Source organism: Triticum urartu, chromosome 6A, assembly GCF_056163025.1.
Source record: "Triticum urartu cultivar PI428250 chromosome 6A, HENAU_Tu73, whole genome shotgun sequence".
NCBI classification, from domain to species: domain Eukaryota; kingdom Viridiplantae; phylum Streptophyta; class Magnoliopsida; order Poales; family Poaceae; genus Triticum; species Triticum urartu.
The window spans coordinates 257842581-257860347 of NC_141878.1; positions in this window are offsets into that span (position 1 = coordinate 257842581).

The window sequence follows — 17767 nt, forward strand, 5'->3', positions numbered from 1 at the left end:
GTCCCACCGAGTTTGAGTAATCGGTCAAACCGAGTTTTGGATTTACCCAAACCCCAGCACATCGGTCACACCGAGTTGATCCAGTCGGTCCCACCGAAATCTCTAACGGTCACTAGGTTTACATTTTCGGTCAGACCGAGTTTATTGATTCGGTCCCACCGAGATTGGAAAACTGTGTAATGGTTGGATTTTGTGTGGAGGCTATATATACCCCTCCACCTTCTTCTCATTCGAAGTGAGAGCCATCAGAACACACACACCATTCCAACTCATATGTTCTGAGAGAGAACCACCTACTCATGTGTTGAGACCAAGACATTCCATTCCTACCATATGAATCTTGATCTCTAGCCTTCCCAAGTTGCTTTCCACTCAAATCCTCCTTCAACCAAATCCAAATCCTATGAGAGAGAGTTGAGTGTTGGGGAGACTATCATTTGAAGCACAAGAGCAAGGAGTTCATTACCTACACACCATTTGTTACTTCCTGGAGAGTGGTGTCTCCTAGATTGGCTAGGTGTCACTTGGGAGCCTCCGACAAGATTGTGGAGTTGAACCAAGGAGTTTGTAAGGGCAAGGAGATCGCCTACTTCGTGAAGATCTACTGCTAGTGAGGCAAGTCCTGTGTGGGCGGTGGCCATGGTGGGATAGACAAGGTTGCTTCTTCGTGGACCCTTTGTGGGTGGTTGCTTCTTCGTGGACCCTTCGTGGGTGGAGCCCTGTGTGGACTCGCGCAACCGTTACCCTTGGGTGGAGCCCTGTGTGGACTCGCGCAACCGTTACCCTTCGTGGGTTGAAGTCTCCATCAACGTGGATGTAGGATAGCAGCACCTATCCGAACCACGGGAAAAACATCCGTGTCTCCAATTGCGTTTGAATTCTCCAAACCCTTCTCTTTACATTCTCGCAAGTTACATGCTTTACACTCCGCTGCTCATATACTCTTTGCATGCTTGCTTGATATGTATTGTGTGTGTTGAAATTGTGCCTAAACTCCACTTAAACCGAAAAAGCTTAAAAATTGCAACTTGAGCATTATGTGTCTAATCACCCCCTCTAGTCACATCTACTTCTAGATCCTATAGGTAGCCTATGGCTTACGTGAGAAGGTGTGTCGGCTACAGTCCACAGCCGGCGTCTCAAGCACACTAGCTCGCTCCCCAAATATCATTTCACTGTTCAATCAGCGCTAGTGAAAGATGGGAACATGGACCGGCGTCATGAGGGCCACTTCGGTGGCCCACTGCGGCGAGAGCGCGGCCACAGCCGCCATGTGCATGCTAACAAGGTGCATGAGCGTGGCCGCAATCTGCGACCGGGCGGCCATGGCAGCCCCAACTGCCACGGTTGCTTCTCATGTGGCAGAAACAACATCTGGCTCGGGGATAACAACTGGGGAGAGCGGCACCGTAGCTCTCCATTCCACAGCGGCAGCCTTAGTCCTGATGGAGGCCGCCCACGACCATGTCGAGGCCGCCCACGCCCAGTTCTTGGCGGTCACCGCACAAATCGAACAAAGCTTCTCCGACAACGGTTGGCAACCCACGGCCGAAGTGCTGGCAATCGCCAAGAGCGTTCGAGCAGCCGTCCGGTCCTCCGTCGCATACCTTGCGACGACGGAGCCCATCCAATCCCAGATCGCGTCCGCCCATGCCCAGCTCGTGGCGGCCTTTTCCGAAGAGATGGATGACGAGATGCTTGCTGAGTATGGTGCGATGGATCCCATGGAGCCCCTTCCCCAGGAGACCATCGGGCAGGAGCTGGACATGGAGGCGGCAGCGGAGATCGAGGAGCACCAGCCCTAGTAGTACTCTTTGTTTTGTTTAATTAAGAGCACCAGTCTTTAATTTGTTAGAGTAATGTTTAGGTCAACTAGCTCTGTTTAATTGCTGAACTTGCTCGATTAAGAAGTTAGTCTCCTTTGTGTACCCAAGTTATGCAATGACGTGGATGACCACTATAACCAGGTAAATTCGAACCAAAATTTTTGATGTTCAAACTCATCACACACGGGTTAAGCTATCTGAATTGTTTGTGATGTTCACATATCATATACAGTTCTAAATAAGCGATCGTGTCTGATGACACATTGTGCACCAGTTTTTTGGCTGAAGCGATTCCAAATTTTCTGCTTCCGCGGAAATATCTACCTCCCCCCCGTCCCCCTTACCAAAAGCCACATTTCCCATGCTCCTGCCTTCCTTTCCAAGTTGAAACCTTCACTCCATGCTTGCAGCGCCGACGCCTCCTCACCGGAGACTCTCCTTCACGCTGGTCGGCCTCGCCTATCCAAGCAGGTAATCCACACCGACCCCCATCCTCCTCTTCCTTCCACATCCCACATGCCCCGACCGCCAGCACGAGCACGGCACCTTCCACCCAAATCACCGACCCTCCACCAAATAAGCACGGCCCTAAGCCATGGTGCATGCAATATAGCCAGGATTTCAAGGAGCATTTGGCAGCGGAGAAGCAAATCACGGCCGCACGCGCGGATGAGGTCACGATTGCTGCCATTCGTGCTGACCCCAAGATGTTGGAGGAGCACCTTGACATTTGCTAGCTACGCCGATTAAGCATGCACGGTTTACCCATTGCGTGTGCTGCTCCTGCATTTCCTTCACAAATTCTAGTGAATTGTGCTATCTAATTTTACCGTGCAATATGTTGCTCTAGTGTATATGTTCTATATGTCATGCAGTGTAGTGCTCACTTATTAATTGTTTTGTTAATTAGTTGTCGTTTTCAGTTAACTGTTTGGTTCAATTCTGCAAATGTGATGTTCAATTCTTCAGGCTGCAATTTTGTATTGTCTTCCATGTGAGAAATAAATCGAATTTATCTTTACAAAATACATGAGAAACAAAAACAATTGCTATATTTCCAAGTTGTTAAGAATGCTTGGTTTGGTTATACATTGTGCAATGTGGTGCTCAGTTAACGTTTGGTTCATTTGTGTTGTGGTGTTTAGTTAATTATTTGGTTCAATTCTGCAATGCGATGTTCAATAGTTGTGGGTGCATTCTCTTATTGTATACCATGTGATGAATAAATTGAATTTGGCTGTAGTAGATACTTTACCTGATGACTAACTACCTTATATGTGTTGCAGGGAAACAATGGGAAGCACTGAGGTTTACAATCGAGGTTAGCACGTGCATGGTCCGTTGTCTAATAGCACATTATTGTGCAATTGCAGGAACCATTCTAATATTTTGCTTTTTAACAATTTGGTCTAGCACATGTAGGTCCTACTGTCAGAGGTTTTGACCCACTGTTCGACCCTTTTTGCATATGGGGAAATGAGTTGTCCATGAATATCAATCAAATCAAGAAACTCAGAAAGATTGTTAGGATAAAGAAATTAGCGACAAAAAACAACAAGATCTTTGTCTCCACAATGAAGAAGACATCAGTTCACAACAAGATGGTACTAACTACTATACCTTGCCGTTTTTATCCCTTTGCCCCATTTCCAATATAGAGAAGATATTTATGCACATCTGTCGGATTTCGGGGTTCCGGCAGACCATTAAGGTTCGAACACTGGGGTGCGCGCGGAGATCACGTCTTCTACCTCTCCGTCTCGCAAAGATCTAGACTACTGAAAGAACTGCACAAGAGACACAAGGTTTATACTGGTTCGGGCCACCGTTGTGGTGTAATACCCTACTCCAGTGTGTGGTGGGTGGATTGCCTCATGGGGCTGATGATGATGAGCAATACAAGGAAGAACAGCCTCGCGAGGGTCTGTTCTCGGATGGGGCGATGAACTGCTGGGAGGAGTTCAGCCGCCTTTCTCTTTCTCTCTCTTTCTGTCCCTAGCGAACCGACCGACCCCTGCTCCGTGAGCGGCTGGTCCTATTTATAGAGGCCCTGGTCCTCTTCCCAAATATCGAGCGAGAAGGGAGCCAACAATGGCGGGCTAATTTGAAGGGGGACAGCAAGTATCAACTATCCTGACAAAAGCAGTCTTTGCCTGCGCAAAGCTCTGGCGATGACGCCGTCTTGGGCTCCACGGTGACCTCCGTCTCGTAGTCCTCCTGGTCTTGGTCTCATTGCACCGAAATGGCAACCTTTACCTGATGCCTCGGTACTCCGCGGCTGCGCTTGCTCCCTTTGCACCAAAGAGGAAAGGAGGACGCTGCGCGGGCTGGCACCCGCCTGGCGCCCTGAGTCGTCATGGCTTGCGTCACGGGCACCTCGCGAGGTACCCCGCCTTGATTTCTTCGCCTCCTTGTGAGCCAGCCTGACGAGGCAGCGCCTGAGGAAGCTCCACGTCGTCTGCCCCGCGAGGCTTGGCCCCTCGCGAGGGTCTTGAGTCTCGTGTTGGTGAAGATGGGCCGTGCTGGGCCCCCTTTGAGGCACGCTGCAGGCCGCAGGCAGGCAAGTCTAGGGACCCCCATTCCCAGAACGCCGACAGTAGCCCCCGGGCCCAAGGCGCTCCCGGACTTGGCCGTGCAGGGAGGCGGAAGGGCAAGTGCGAAGCGCCGCGGGCCCTAACAGCCTGCGGCCTTGGGCGCCGCGTGGCGGTTGATTGGACGTGGGCATCTCCACTTCCCCATGGTGCCTCGGCAACCGCACGGATTGGACAAGTCCCTGCATGCAAAGCGGGTCATAATTACCTGCGATCGTGGGGGCCGTTGGTTGGCCATCGCCAGCCATAAGTACGGGCCGGCGCGCCCCTCCAGTTCATCCCCCTTGCTTCTCCTTTTTCTTCATGGCCCCGTCGAGGAGGTTCTCGGCCGCCGAGAAGGGGAAGGCTTGCCGGGTTGAGCCCGCCTCTCCCCCACCCTAGCGCGGCCGAGGGCGCCCTCGCAAGCATCCTGTGGCCACCACGGTGGCTCCCCGCGGCCGTGGAGGCGATCTTCAGCTCGGCGACGGGCGGATTGCTGCAGCCGGGGGGCGCGCTCCGGCTGCGCGTCACCCCAGGCCGCGCATTCGCGCTGCTGAAGCGCTGCCGGAGTTCGTCGTGTGGTCGGCGGAGCCGACTAACACCCGGCTCCCGCTTCCTCCTCAGCGAGCTCCCGGGCGGCCTCTGGCTCTAGGCCGACGGCTGCTGCAGCCGGGCCTCATGGGTCTCCCTGGAGGTCTCCGTGGCCGGGAGCCTGTCCCTGGCCCAAGGTTGGCAGACGTTTGCCCGTGCGCGTGGCCTGAGCCGTCGGTGCACCCTTCACTTCAAGTTTGACGGCGACGCCACCCTCTACGTTAGGGTGTTCGGGGAAGATGGTCGCCACGCGGGGTGTTGCCCCGAGGGTGACGACCGCGGCTGGGAACCCAGCTCCGGTGACGATGGAGGGAGCAGCGCTCGCGCGGCTGGCGGCGTTCGGGGTTCCTCAAGCTTCTCTGGTTCTTCTTCAGGCGGCGACTCCTCTTGCGGTGGCCGCGATCAGTCTCCACGCCGCCGTGTCTGCTTGGGGGGCGGCAACGTGTCCGCACGCCGCCGCGCCCTGGTGAAGTGCGAGAGGGAGTCCGCCTGAGCTCCGGAGGCAGCTCGGGCCTTCCCCGCGGGCCGGTGTGAGGCGAGCCGCTCCGGATTTGTTCTTCCTTTTCCCTTTTTCCTGCGTAACAAAGACAATAGTGTGGAGCCCCGTGGGGGTGTGTTTGGGTTATTGCTTGTTGATCATCGTTTTGCTTTCGTTACCGTTCCTTCCGGCTATGTGCCCGAGCGTGGATAGTTCCCGACCCCAGCCGTGAGGGGGGCGACCGACCCAGGCCCTTTGTTTGTGTCGCGGTGCCCGTGGGGCACGGACTGGAGGGGTGCTCCTGTAAGGGGCCCAGGTCGCGAACTCTTTGAATGACTAGGATAGGAACGCTCGCGAGAGCGCTCAACTGCCCCCCCTCGTGAGGCCTTGTGCAAAAGAAATTCGAGGCAGGAGAGTGGAAAGCCGAAGAATCGCAAGGCAAAGATGGCAACAGCTTCAATAAAACTTCAAATGCGAACAAACAAGCCAACTGCGGAAAGCAAATGAAAAAGCCGCGTCCGGCACCTAATCTAGTCTTCGACGTCTTCTCACCAGCGCAGACCTAAGTGCTGCCACTGGGCGTGGGAGGGAGCCCCAGGGCCTGAGGCCAGCGCTCCTGAGACTCCGGGGCGTGTACAGCCCCACTCATTATTACGTGAGAGTGTCACGGGCGGCCAGCTTCACAGGCTTTGGCCTTCTTCACAGGCTCAGGGCCTTTCTTCTTAGGGGAGACGGGCTTCACAGGCATTCGCCTTCTTCACAGGCTCCGGGCCTTTTCCAAAGAGGATGATCTTCACAGGCACTCACCTTGCTTCACAGGCTCCGGGCCTTTTCCAAAACGCGATAGCTTCACAGGCACTCGCCTTGCTTCACAGGCTCCGGGCCTTTTCCAAAACGCGATATCTTCACAGGCACTCGCCTTGCTTCACAGGCTCCGGGCCTTTTCCAAAACGCGATAGCTTCACAGGCACTCGCCTTGCTTCACAGGCTCCGGGCCTTTTCCAAAACACGATAGCTTCACAGGCACTCGCCTTGCTTCACAGGCTCCGGGCCTTTTCCAAAACGCGATAGCTTCACAGGCACTCGCCTTGCTTCACAGGCTCCGGGCCTTTTCAAGGGTAGAACCTCCGGAGGTGCTGGATGTTCCATGCATTCCGGACTGGCACTCGCTCTTGAGTCTCCAAGCGCGCGGAGCTGGGCCTGGAAACATGAACAACCTTGAACGGGCCCTCCCACATGGGAGAGAGCTTGTGCAGTCCCTCCCTGGAGAGAACCCGCCTGAGCACGAGGTCTCCTACCTCGAGAGTCATGTGACGGATGTTGCGGCAGTGATATCACCGCAGCGCTTGCTGGTACCTTGCCGCTCGCAGCGCGGCTTCTCGGCGACGTTCCTCCCCCAGCACGAGGTCCATCCCCCGCATGGCGTCCTGCTACGCCTCGTCGAACGCCAGGACCCGCGCGGAGTGACGTCTGACCTCGTGAGGGAGGACCGCTTCCGCTCCGTAGACCAGGAAGAACGGGGTCTCTCCAGTCGGTTTGGTCGCGGTGGTGCGGATGGACCACAGCACGGACTGAAGCTCGTCGTACCAACCTCTGCCATAGGCCTCCAGCTTCTTCTTGAATGTCCTGGTCTTGAGGCCCCTCAGGACCTCCGCGTTGGCTCGCTCGGCCTGGCCGTTGCTTCGGGGGTGCGCCACTGAGGCGTAGCATATCTGCGTTCCAAGGTTAGCACAATATGTTTTGAAGAGGTTACTGGTGAACTGCGAACCGTTGTCCGTGATGATGCGATTCGGCACACCGAACCGGCTCACGATGCCCTTGATGAACTTGATCGCGGAACCCGCGGGAATGGTGCGGACAGCCTCTACTTCAGCCCACTTGGTGAATTTGTCCACGGCAACGTAGAGGTAGCGGTAGCCCCCTGGCGCCCGAGGGAATGGGCCCAAGATGTCCAGCCCCCAGACTGCGAATGGCCACGAAAGGGGGATAGTTTGGAAGCTTCCTGCTGGCTGGTGGATCTGCTTGGCGTGGAACTGGCAGGCTTCACAAGCTTTCACTAGTTCCACGGCATCGTTGAGCGCGGTGGGCCAATAAAACCCACTGCGGAACGCCTTGCCGACGAGGGACCGCGATGATGAATGATGTCCGCAATCCCCGCCGTGTATATCTTCCAGTAGTTCCTTCCCTTGCTCCCTGGAGATGCAGCGTAGGGATACACCGTTTGGTCGCTTCCGATAGAGCTCTCCGTCTTTGATGCAGTATGCCGTGGCCTGGCGTGCCACTCGCTCCGCTTCCTCCTCCTTCTCTGGCAAGGTCCCTTGCGCTAAGTAGCTCCGGAGCTCCGTGATCCAACACCCCTCCTGAGGCTCCATCGTCAGGAGCAGGCGCGCTCCTGAGGCCGGACCACAGGTCGGAGCTCCTGAGGCAGGTGGCTGGGGGAGCTCCTCCCAGGGCTGAGTCGTGTTTGATAACGTCGGCAGAGCTGAGGGCTTGAAGAGCCGCTCCTCGAAAACGCCAGGCTCCTGAGGTAACCGTCTGGACGCACATTCGGCGATGTCGTCGACCTCCTGATTGGTGCCACAGGGCACATGCTGCAACTCCAACCCCCAGAATTGCTTCTCCATCTTGCGGACTTCCGAAAGGTAGGCTTCCATGTGCTCATCCTTCGGCTCGTACACCTTGTTGGAGAAATTGACAAGGATCTGTGAATCGCCCTTGATGGTGAGGCGTTTCACTCCCAGGGCAGCCGCGGCCTTCAAGCCTGCTATTAAACCTTCATACTCTGCTATGTTGTTGGAGACCTTTTTGCCTTGCTGGAAGCATAGTTGCACGGCGTAATAGAGCTTGTCCTGCGTGGGTGATATAAGCACCGCCCCAGCCCCTGCGCCATGCCTGGAGAACGCCCCATCGAAGTACATGACCCAGCCTTCTGGCGCCTCGCTTCCCGGGGATAGGGACCGATCCTCATCGGCCTTGAGGCCTGGCGCCTCCGTCCACTCTGCCACAAAATCCGCCAACGCTGCTCCCTTGATGACCTTGGTCGTGCTGAATTCGAGCTGAAACGCTTGCAGTTCTATGTTCCACTCAGCGACCCTTCCAGCTGAATTAGGGCTCCTAAGCACTCTCTCCAGGGGGTATGACGAGACGACCATGACGGGGTGACCCTTAAAATAGTGCCGCAGCTTGCGCGAAGCCACTAGTAGCATGAGGAGGAGTTTCTGAGGCATGGGGTACCGTGCTCTTGCGTGTCCACTTCCCGGACTCCGCCGAGAAGAGGCCATCACGGCAACACACTCAGTTGATTCATTTAATTTAATTAAGGTTCAAGTTATCTACAACCGAACATTAACAAATTCCCATCTGCCCATAACCGCGGGCACGGCTTTCGAAAGTTCAATCCCTGCAGGGGAGTCCCAACTTAGCCCATGACAAGCTCTCACGGTCAACGAAGGAATGGACATCCTCCCAAGACGTTCCGATCAGACTCGGTATCTCGATAAGTCAAGACACTTCGACAGGTTAAAACAAGCCCAGCAACACCGCCCGAATGCGCCGACAAATCCCGATAGGAGCTGCACATATCTCTTTCTCAAGGCACACTCAGATGAGCAAGACGTCGGGTAGGCCAGCCCAGAGTTGCCCCTGGTAGCCCCGGACATCGCTCGATTGGACCAACACTCAGAGGAGCACTGGCCCGGGGGGTTAAAATAAGATGACCCTTGAGTCTGCAGAATCCAAGGGAAAGAAAAGGCTACGTGGCGAATGGTAAGACCAATGTTGGGCATTGCTGGAAAGGCTTTAATCAAGGCGAAATATCAAGGGGTTCCCATTATAACCCAACCGCGTAAGGAACGCAACAATCTGGGAACATAACACCGATATGACGTAAACTAGGGCGGCAAGAGTGGAACAAAACACTAGGCGAGAGGCCGAGCCTTCCACCCTTTACCAAGTATATAGATGCATTAAGATAACATAGCAATATAATGATATCCCAACAAGTAAATAAATATTCCAACAAGGAACGGCCTCCAATCTTCAGCTGCAACTAGCAACGCTATAAGAGGGGGCTGAGCAAAGAGGTAACATACCCAACCAACGGTTTGCTAGGACAAGGTGGGTTAGAGGTTTGACATGGCAATTTGGGAGGCTTTCAAGCAAGTGGTAGGCATCGTAGCAATGGCATAGCAAAAGAGCGAGCAAACTAGCATAGCAAAGATAGTAGTGATTTCGAGGGTATGATCATCTTGCCTGCACAGTTGTCAGAGTTGACTGGATCCTCGAAAGCAAACTCAACGGGCTCCTCGTTAGCGAACTCGTCTCCCGGCTCTACCCAAACAAGACAAACAAGCGACAAGGACACAATCAACCACATGCAAACTCAATCAACACGATGCAAAGATGATATGCTATGCGGGATGCGATGCGGGATGCCAAATGCAAGATATGACAGGAAAATGCATGAACCTGGCCTCAACTTGGAAATCCAAGTGTGCCACTGGAAATATGAGATGAAATCGCTTGAAAACGATATAAAGAACGCCGGAATCGGAGTTACGGTTTGGAAATGGCAAGCGATTCAAAAATGACACCGGTCTGCGATTTACAGCAAGTAGGCCTCTAAATGCAACGAAATGAACATGCTACAGCCACCAAACAAGACAAAAAAATACATGGAAGGGAAGCATTCAAGATTCTTAACAAAAGACTAGCACTGAGCCATGACCAATTCATCCATTATGAGGTTCAAACAATCATGGCAAAAACGCAAATGCAAAACAGATCTCAGACTTAGTGAAAACAAGCTTAACAAAAGCCCTCTTCGGAGCAACAAAATAACATGCTACAGGACCTGAACATGACAAAGAAAGACATGGCATGGAGCTACTCAACAAGCTTAACAAAAGTCCCTTAGTTACCTTGAGCCAAAAGGGATCATAAAATATACTAACAAGCACACGAACATAGCAAAAACATAATCAGTTTTCAGACTTAGTGAAAACTGAGACATGCTGAAACATAACTCACGAAGGCATGTTTACGAGCTCGATGCACTCACCACGGTGCAAGTCATGGCAAGAAAAGCATACATCCCTAAAGAAGACACAAAATACAAGCTATACATGGCAAGAACAATGGCATAGCATACACGGATCAACTACAATAATATCGGCAAAATCGCAAACAAGTTGACGATCTGCCCAGATTCACAACGAAGCAAAAGTAGAGATCTATTGACTCAAGCTAGGGTGCTACATAATTGCAAACGAAGACATGGATTTATAGAGCATAACAAGATTAACAAAACTCCTTTACTGATCATCCTCAAAAGAGGCACGGATCACTAGGAAACAGCAAGAACATATGGCATCATGAACTAAATAATCCCAGACTTAGTGAAAACTACTAAGTCCCAGAAAACAGATTTACCGGCTGCGTCACTTTGCAAGCTTGCACAAGTCACCACACACATCCTAAAAATGCATGGGTTGCACCTCTGGAAAGATAACAAGATGCTTAACAAAACATATGAAGGACTCACAGGCATATCATGCACACAATAATCATGGCAAAAATGACAGAAGTCTAAGATGAACTAGCAGATCTGACAATTAACTCATGAAACCTCCTTCTAACAGCATTTCGGGCATCAAGATGAACTCAAATGAAAATGATGCAATGGAATGAAATGATGTACTCGTCGAGACGAACATTTTGATATACTATATGTCCAAATCGGAGCTACGGATGCGGAGATATCAGCGGTCAAAGTATGCATAAAAGTTGGGGGAGAGGGGAAAAAGTCAACCCCTAGGGTTTTTTTTCCAGATCTAGATCCGGATCGGCGTGCACTGTAGCTTCACGACGCCCGAGGATGGCCGGCCGGAGATGGCGGTGGTGGCAGGCGATGGAGCGGCCGGACTTCACCCGGGCGGCGGCGGCGAGGTCGGGCGGTGCGGCGGCGGGGCCGGACGGCGGCGAGGTGGCGCGGTGCGGCGACGGGGTCGGCGTGGAGCGGGGCGGCGGTCGCCGGCCAGCGTCGGGGCGAAGGGCGCCGGCGAGGGGCGCGGGCGGCGCTCGCCGGGCGGGGGAACGAAGGGAGGCGGCGGGGCGGCGCGTCTCCTCGGGCCGGGAGGGCCGGACGCTGGCTCCGCGGGCCCTGGCGGCGGCGGCGGAGTGGGGACCCGGGCGGCGAATTAGGCGGCGACAAGTGGCGGCGGCGGGGAGAAAATGGACATGTCCGGTCCGTCCAGACGTGTCCGGCGGCGTCGAGATCTGATTTTTTTAGGGTTTCGGGGAGAGGGGAGATCCGAAAACGGAGGGGTGTATTTATAGGCATAAGTGGAGCTAGGAGAGTCCAAATGAGGTGCGGTTTTCGGCCACGCGATCCTGATCGAACGCTCTAGGAGATGGAGCAGAGTTTGGTGGGTTTTGGGCCAAATTGGAGGGGTGTTGGGCTGCAATACACACGAGGCCTTTTCGGTCCCTCGGTTAACCGTTGGAGTATCAAACGAAGTCCAAATGATACGAAACTTGGCAGGTGGTCTACCGGTAATAAACCAAGGCCGCTTGGCAAGTCTCGGTCCAATCTGGAAATGTTTAATCCCCACACACGAAAGAAAACTAGAAATGACCACCGGAGGACAACGGAGCACCGGAATGCAAAACGGACAACGGGGAAAAATGCTCGAATGCATGAGATGAACACGTATGCAAATGCAATGCACATGATGACATGATATGAGATGCATGACAACGACAACAACGCACGGAGACAAAAACCCGAACCCGAGGAAATAAATATAACTTAACGCCGGAAACGGCAAGAGTTGGAGTACAAATTGGGAAAGTTACATCCGGGGTGTTACAACACTCCACCACTACGAAAGGATCTCGTCCCGAGATCTAGGACTGAAAGAACGCCGGGTACTCAGAACGGAGGTGATCCTCGTGTTCCCAGGTAGCTTCACGGTCGGAATGGTGTGACCACTTGACTTTGAGGAATTTGATTGACATGTTGCGAGTCTTGCGTTCAGTCTCTTCAAGAATAGCCACGGGGTGCTCACGGTAAGAGAGATCTTCTTGGAGCTCAATGTCCTCGAAGTTGATGGTGCAGTCAGGAGTCTTGAAGCACTTTCGGAGCTGAGAGACATGGAACACGTCATGCACATTTGCAAAGTTTGAAGGAAGCTCGAGTTGATAGGCGAGATCGCCTCTCTTGCTGACGATCTTGAAAGGTCCCACGTATCTAGGGGCAAGCTTCCCTTTCATACCGAAGCAATGAGTACCTTTCATAGGAGAGACGCGGAGGTAAACATGTTCTCCGATCTCGAAGGCCAAATCACGGTGCTTACTATCATAGTAGCTCTTCTGGCGGGATTGGGCTGCTTTGAGGTTATCTCGAATGACTTTGCACATTTCTTCTGCTTCTGTGATTAAGTCATTACCCAAAAGCTGACGTTCACCGGTTTCAGACCAGTTGAGAGGGGTACGGCACTTCCTGCCATATAGAATTTCAAATGGGGCCTTGCCCGAACTTTCTTGAAAACTGTTGTTGTAGGAGAATTCAGCATAAGGAAGACAATCCTCCCACTTCATGCCGAAGGAGATCACACAAGCCCTGAGCATATCTTCAAGAATCTGGTTGACACGCTCGACTTGACCGCTTGTTTGAGGATGGAAAGCAGTGCTGAAGCGGATGTTGGTGCCCATGGCCTTCTGAAAAGAATCCCTAAACTTCGAGGTAAAGATGCTGCCACGGTCTGAAGAGATCACTTGAGGAATACCGTGCAGAGAGACAATGCGAGAGGTATAGAGTTCTGCCAATTGAGCTGCAGTGATCGACTCTTTGATAGGCAGAAAGTGAGCCACTTTGGTGAGTTTGTCGATGACAACGAATATAGCATCATTGCCACGCTTGGACTTTGGAAACCCAGTCACGAAGTCCATTTCAATGTGGTCAAACTTCCATTCTGGAATAGCAAGAGGTTGGAGGAGACCAGCTGGCCTTTGGTGTTCTGCCTTCACTCTTCTGCAGACATCACATTCATTCACGAATTGAGCGATCTCGCGCTTCATTCGAGTCCACCAATAAGCTTGCTTAAGGTCCTGATACATATTCGTGCTCCCAGGGTGGATGGAGAGGAGAGAATTGTGAGCCTCATTCATGATCACTTTACGAAGTTCACCTTTGGGCACAACAATACGATCCTCGAAGAAGAGAGTGTCCTTGTCATCAAGGCGGTAGCACTTGTACTTGGACTGACTCTTGGCAATCCCAATCTTCACCTTTTTCACCATAGCATCAAGAAGCTGGGATTGGCGAATCTGGTCTTCTAAGGTAGGAGAGACTTGAAGGTTGGCGAGGAAACCTTGAGGAACAACTTGCAGATTAAGTTTGCGGAAAGCTTCACAAAGCTCGGGTTGATAAGGCTTGAGAATCAGACTGTTGCAGTAAGCCTTTCTGCTCAAAGCGTCAGCAATCACATTGGCCTTGCCTGGAGTATACTCAATACTCAGATTATACTCTTGAATCATTTCGACCCATCGAGTTTGCCTGAGGTTGAGATTAGGCTGAGTGAAGATGTACTTGAGACTCTTGTGATCAGTGAAAATGTCCATTTTCTTCCCAATAGAAGATGTCTCCAAGTCAAAAGAGCATGCACAACTGCCGCCAACTCGAGATCATGAGTGGGGTAGTTCTTCTCATTAGGCTTCAACTGGCGAGATGTATAAGCAACAACTTTGTTCTCTTGCATCAAAACTGCGCCAAGACCTTGGAGAGAGGCATCACAAAAGACCTCGTACAGCTTGGATTCATCAGGTGGAGTCAGAACTGGAGCAGTGATCAATTTCTCTTTCAAAGTGTTGAAAGCAATATCACACTCCGGAGACCAAACGTACTTGACGTGCTTCTGAAGAAGATTTGAGAGAGGCTTCGCGATCTTAGAAAAGTTTTCAACGAATCTTCGGCAATAGCTTGCGAGACCGAGAAAACTGCGGAGTTGCTTCACATTCTGAGGAGGTTCCCAATTCACAATTGTAGACACCTTCTCAGGATTCACGGCAATGCCCTTGGCAGAGATGATATGACCAAGATAAAGAACCTCATCAAGCCAAAATTCACACTTGGAGAACTTGGCGTAGAACTGATGTTCCCTGAGCTTATCAAGGACCAAACGCAAGTGTTTGGCATGATCTTCCTTTTTCTTGGAGAAAACCAGAATGTCTTCGAGATAGACCAAAAAGAAGTCATTGGTGTAGGCGTTGAAGATGAAGTTCATCATGCGGGAGAACGTCGGAGGAGCGTTGGCGAGGCCAAAAGACATGACAGTGTATTCATATGAACCAAAGCTTGTTCTGAATGCTGTCTTGGGAATATCTTCTTCACGAATGCGAATCTGGTGATAACCCATACGGAGATCAAGCTTGGAGAATACTTGAGCACCTTTGAGTTGTTCGAATAGCTCATTGATGTTGGGAAGTGGGTATTTGTTCTTGATGGTCTTCTTGTTCACTGGACGGTAATCAACACAAAGTCGATCCGTTCCATCCTTCTTCTTCATAAAAAGAACACCACAACCCCACGGAGAAGAACTAGGCCGGATGAGACCCATTTTCTCTTGCATATCGAGTTGCTTTTTCAGCTCTTTCAACTCTTCAGGTCCGAGCTTGTAAGGACATTTGCACACAGGTTCCGTGGCAGGCTCAAGTTCAATAACGAATTCAACTGGCCGGTGCGGAGGCATTCTTGGGAGCTCTTCTGGAAAGACGTCTTGATATTCGCAAACGACTGGAATTTGAGAGATAGCATCCAATTCACCCTTCTCATTGAGAGAAAACAGACGGATGGTATCCTCACAAGCGGCAAAGACAATTACATCCTCAGACGAATGAGTCAATTGAATCTGCCTGGCTGCACAATCAAGCTGAGCCTTGTGCTTAGAAAGCCAATCCATTCTGAGAATAAGATCAATATGTGAGTTACAAAGCACCATAAGAGAAGAAAGGAACTTGTAGTCGCCCAATGTGATAGTAACATCCGGAGCCATCATTTTGGTGTTCATGACAAACCCGGAGAAGAAACCGCTATCGGCTTAGGCAAATCAATAGTATGCACATCATGCATGGATGCAAAAGGCTTCGACAAAAATGATAAAGGTGCACCAGTGTCAAAAAGAACTCTTGCGGGAATGTCATTAACAGGAAGGTTACCCATGATCACATCTGGTGATTCCTCTGCCTGAGCTGCATTCAGCAAGTTGACCTTGGCAGACTTGGGGTTATGCTTGACCACAGCTGTACTTGCCGATCTGACAGGAGGAGGAGGAAGACGCCTCTGGTTGAAACACTTGTTGGCATAGTGACCCTTCTGTTGGCACTTGTTGCACGTGACCTCTGAAAGCGGACGGTGATACGGAGCACTCGATCTTGGAGCTTGAGACGAAGTCTTGTTCTGAAAGCCAGGGTTGGGTGGGTGGGAAGAACCACTGCCACCTTTGCTCTTCTGCTGATACGGCTGACGGAACGGAGGAGGAGGAAGCCAAAACTTCTGCTGCTTGGCCACTTGAGTAGAGGAAGAAGGAGTAACATCTCTGACTCGCTTCTTGGAAGCATCACACCTCAACTGAGCAGCCTCTTGCTTCAGTGCCATGTTGTAGAACTCATCGTATCTCAAGGGCTCGAAGAGAACAAGAGCGAGCTGAATACATTCTCTGAGACCACCCCTCAACTGATATATCATGCTCTTCTCATCAGGGACGTCCTGCTTGGCAAAGCAGGTGAGCTTCTGGAACAACTTGTTGTAGTCATAGACAGACAAAGAGCCTTGCTTCAGATTGCGGAATTCCTCACGCTTGCTTTCAACCACACTCTGCGGAATATGATGAGCTCGGAAATATCGACGGAAATCATCCCAAGTGATAACACGTCCACCTCTGGAATCCTTGTACTGCTGGAACCATTCTGCAGCTTGATCTTTGAGTTGAAAGGAAGCGAACTTGACAAAGTCCTCAGGCCTGACGTTACTGCACTCGAAATGCTTACACAGATCCACAAGCCAATCGTCAGCATCGGTTGCCTCAACACAATTGCTGAAAGTCTTTGGCCCGTTAGCAAGGAACTGGTTGAGTGTAGCAAAGTGACTCTGATTGCTGCCTTGATTCCCTTGACTGCCTTGATTGCGCTCTTGAAGAATTTGCATGATCAACTATGTGTTTGCATTGGTTGCGGCCATCACAGCTTGCCATGCCTCTGGAGGAGGTGGATCGGGATTCGGAGTCGTGCGTGTTGGGGGAGCCATCCTGAAGAGGTTGGCCCCCATTAGCACATTGACAGATAAATATTGAAGCTGAATCCAATGGAATGAAAATTGCAACATATAGTCTAAACATCAGAACAAAATGAACGAATGCATTCCTCTTCAAATGGTCACATATCCATAAATTGAGAAGCCACATAGAATTAAGGTAGAGAAATAAATCGACAAGGTACGGATCAAGAACGAATAATCAGTAAGAAATCCCAATCTCAAACCAATATCCGTGGAAGAAGAACTAGAGCTACTAGAATTCCCACCTATGAAACTCCCGAACCTTTCCGGTTATGCAATCAGGTGTTGGGGATACAGGGGAAGCATAATATCTCACCCAAACTAGCAAATCCTACATCCAGCTATATCCATCCTTCAACACATAACCAAGAAACCTTCGGAAACCATCTACCTCAACCTTCGAAAAGCATCTGTTATACAAGTTATGGCGATACTCCCGAACTCCCGCCCCAGTACTGGGTGGCGTCGAGGTTATCTCACCAACGAACTGCATAAAAGAGATTTTCGATGTCGGCGAAAATATCTCAAGTATTCCAGAATTGCAACGATAAAATTATGATGACAACACCTCAGAGGTCAACTCCCCGGGACACTTCCACTAAACCCCTGACAGGAGGCACCAAGACAATGTTCTCATCATAAAACCATCGGAACGATTCCAAGATACCCGCGTGATCCTAAAATTTTTTTTAGTGAAATTTGAGAAGGGAAGAGTCAAAACTCTACATCAGGATGCCTTACCAGAGCGATGAGAAGACAGGGAAGTAAAAATAATTCCTAAACTCTCCGATATATAATTCCTAATTGACTCAAAACATTTTTCTAGACACAACTCGGCCGCTAAAAACGATCAAGCAATGGGGCTCCTAAGGTCGGGGAAGGCTCTGATTACCAACTTGTAACGTCCACGATGCGGCTATAGCTCCCACGTGTCGAGGCACGACTTAGAGACATAACCGCATTGAAAGCA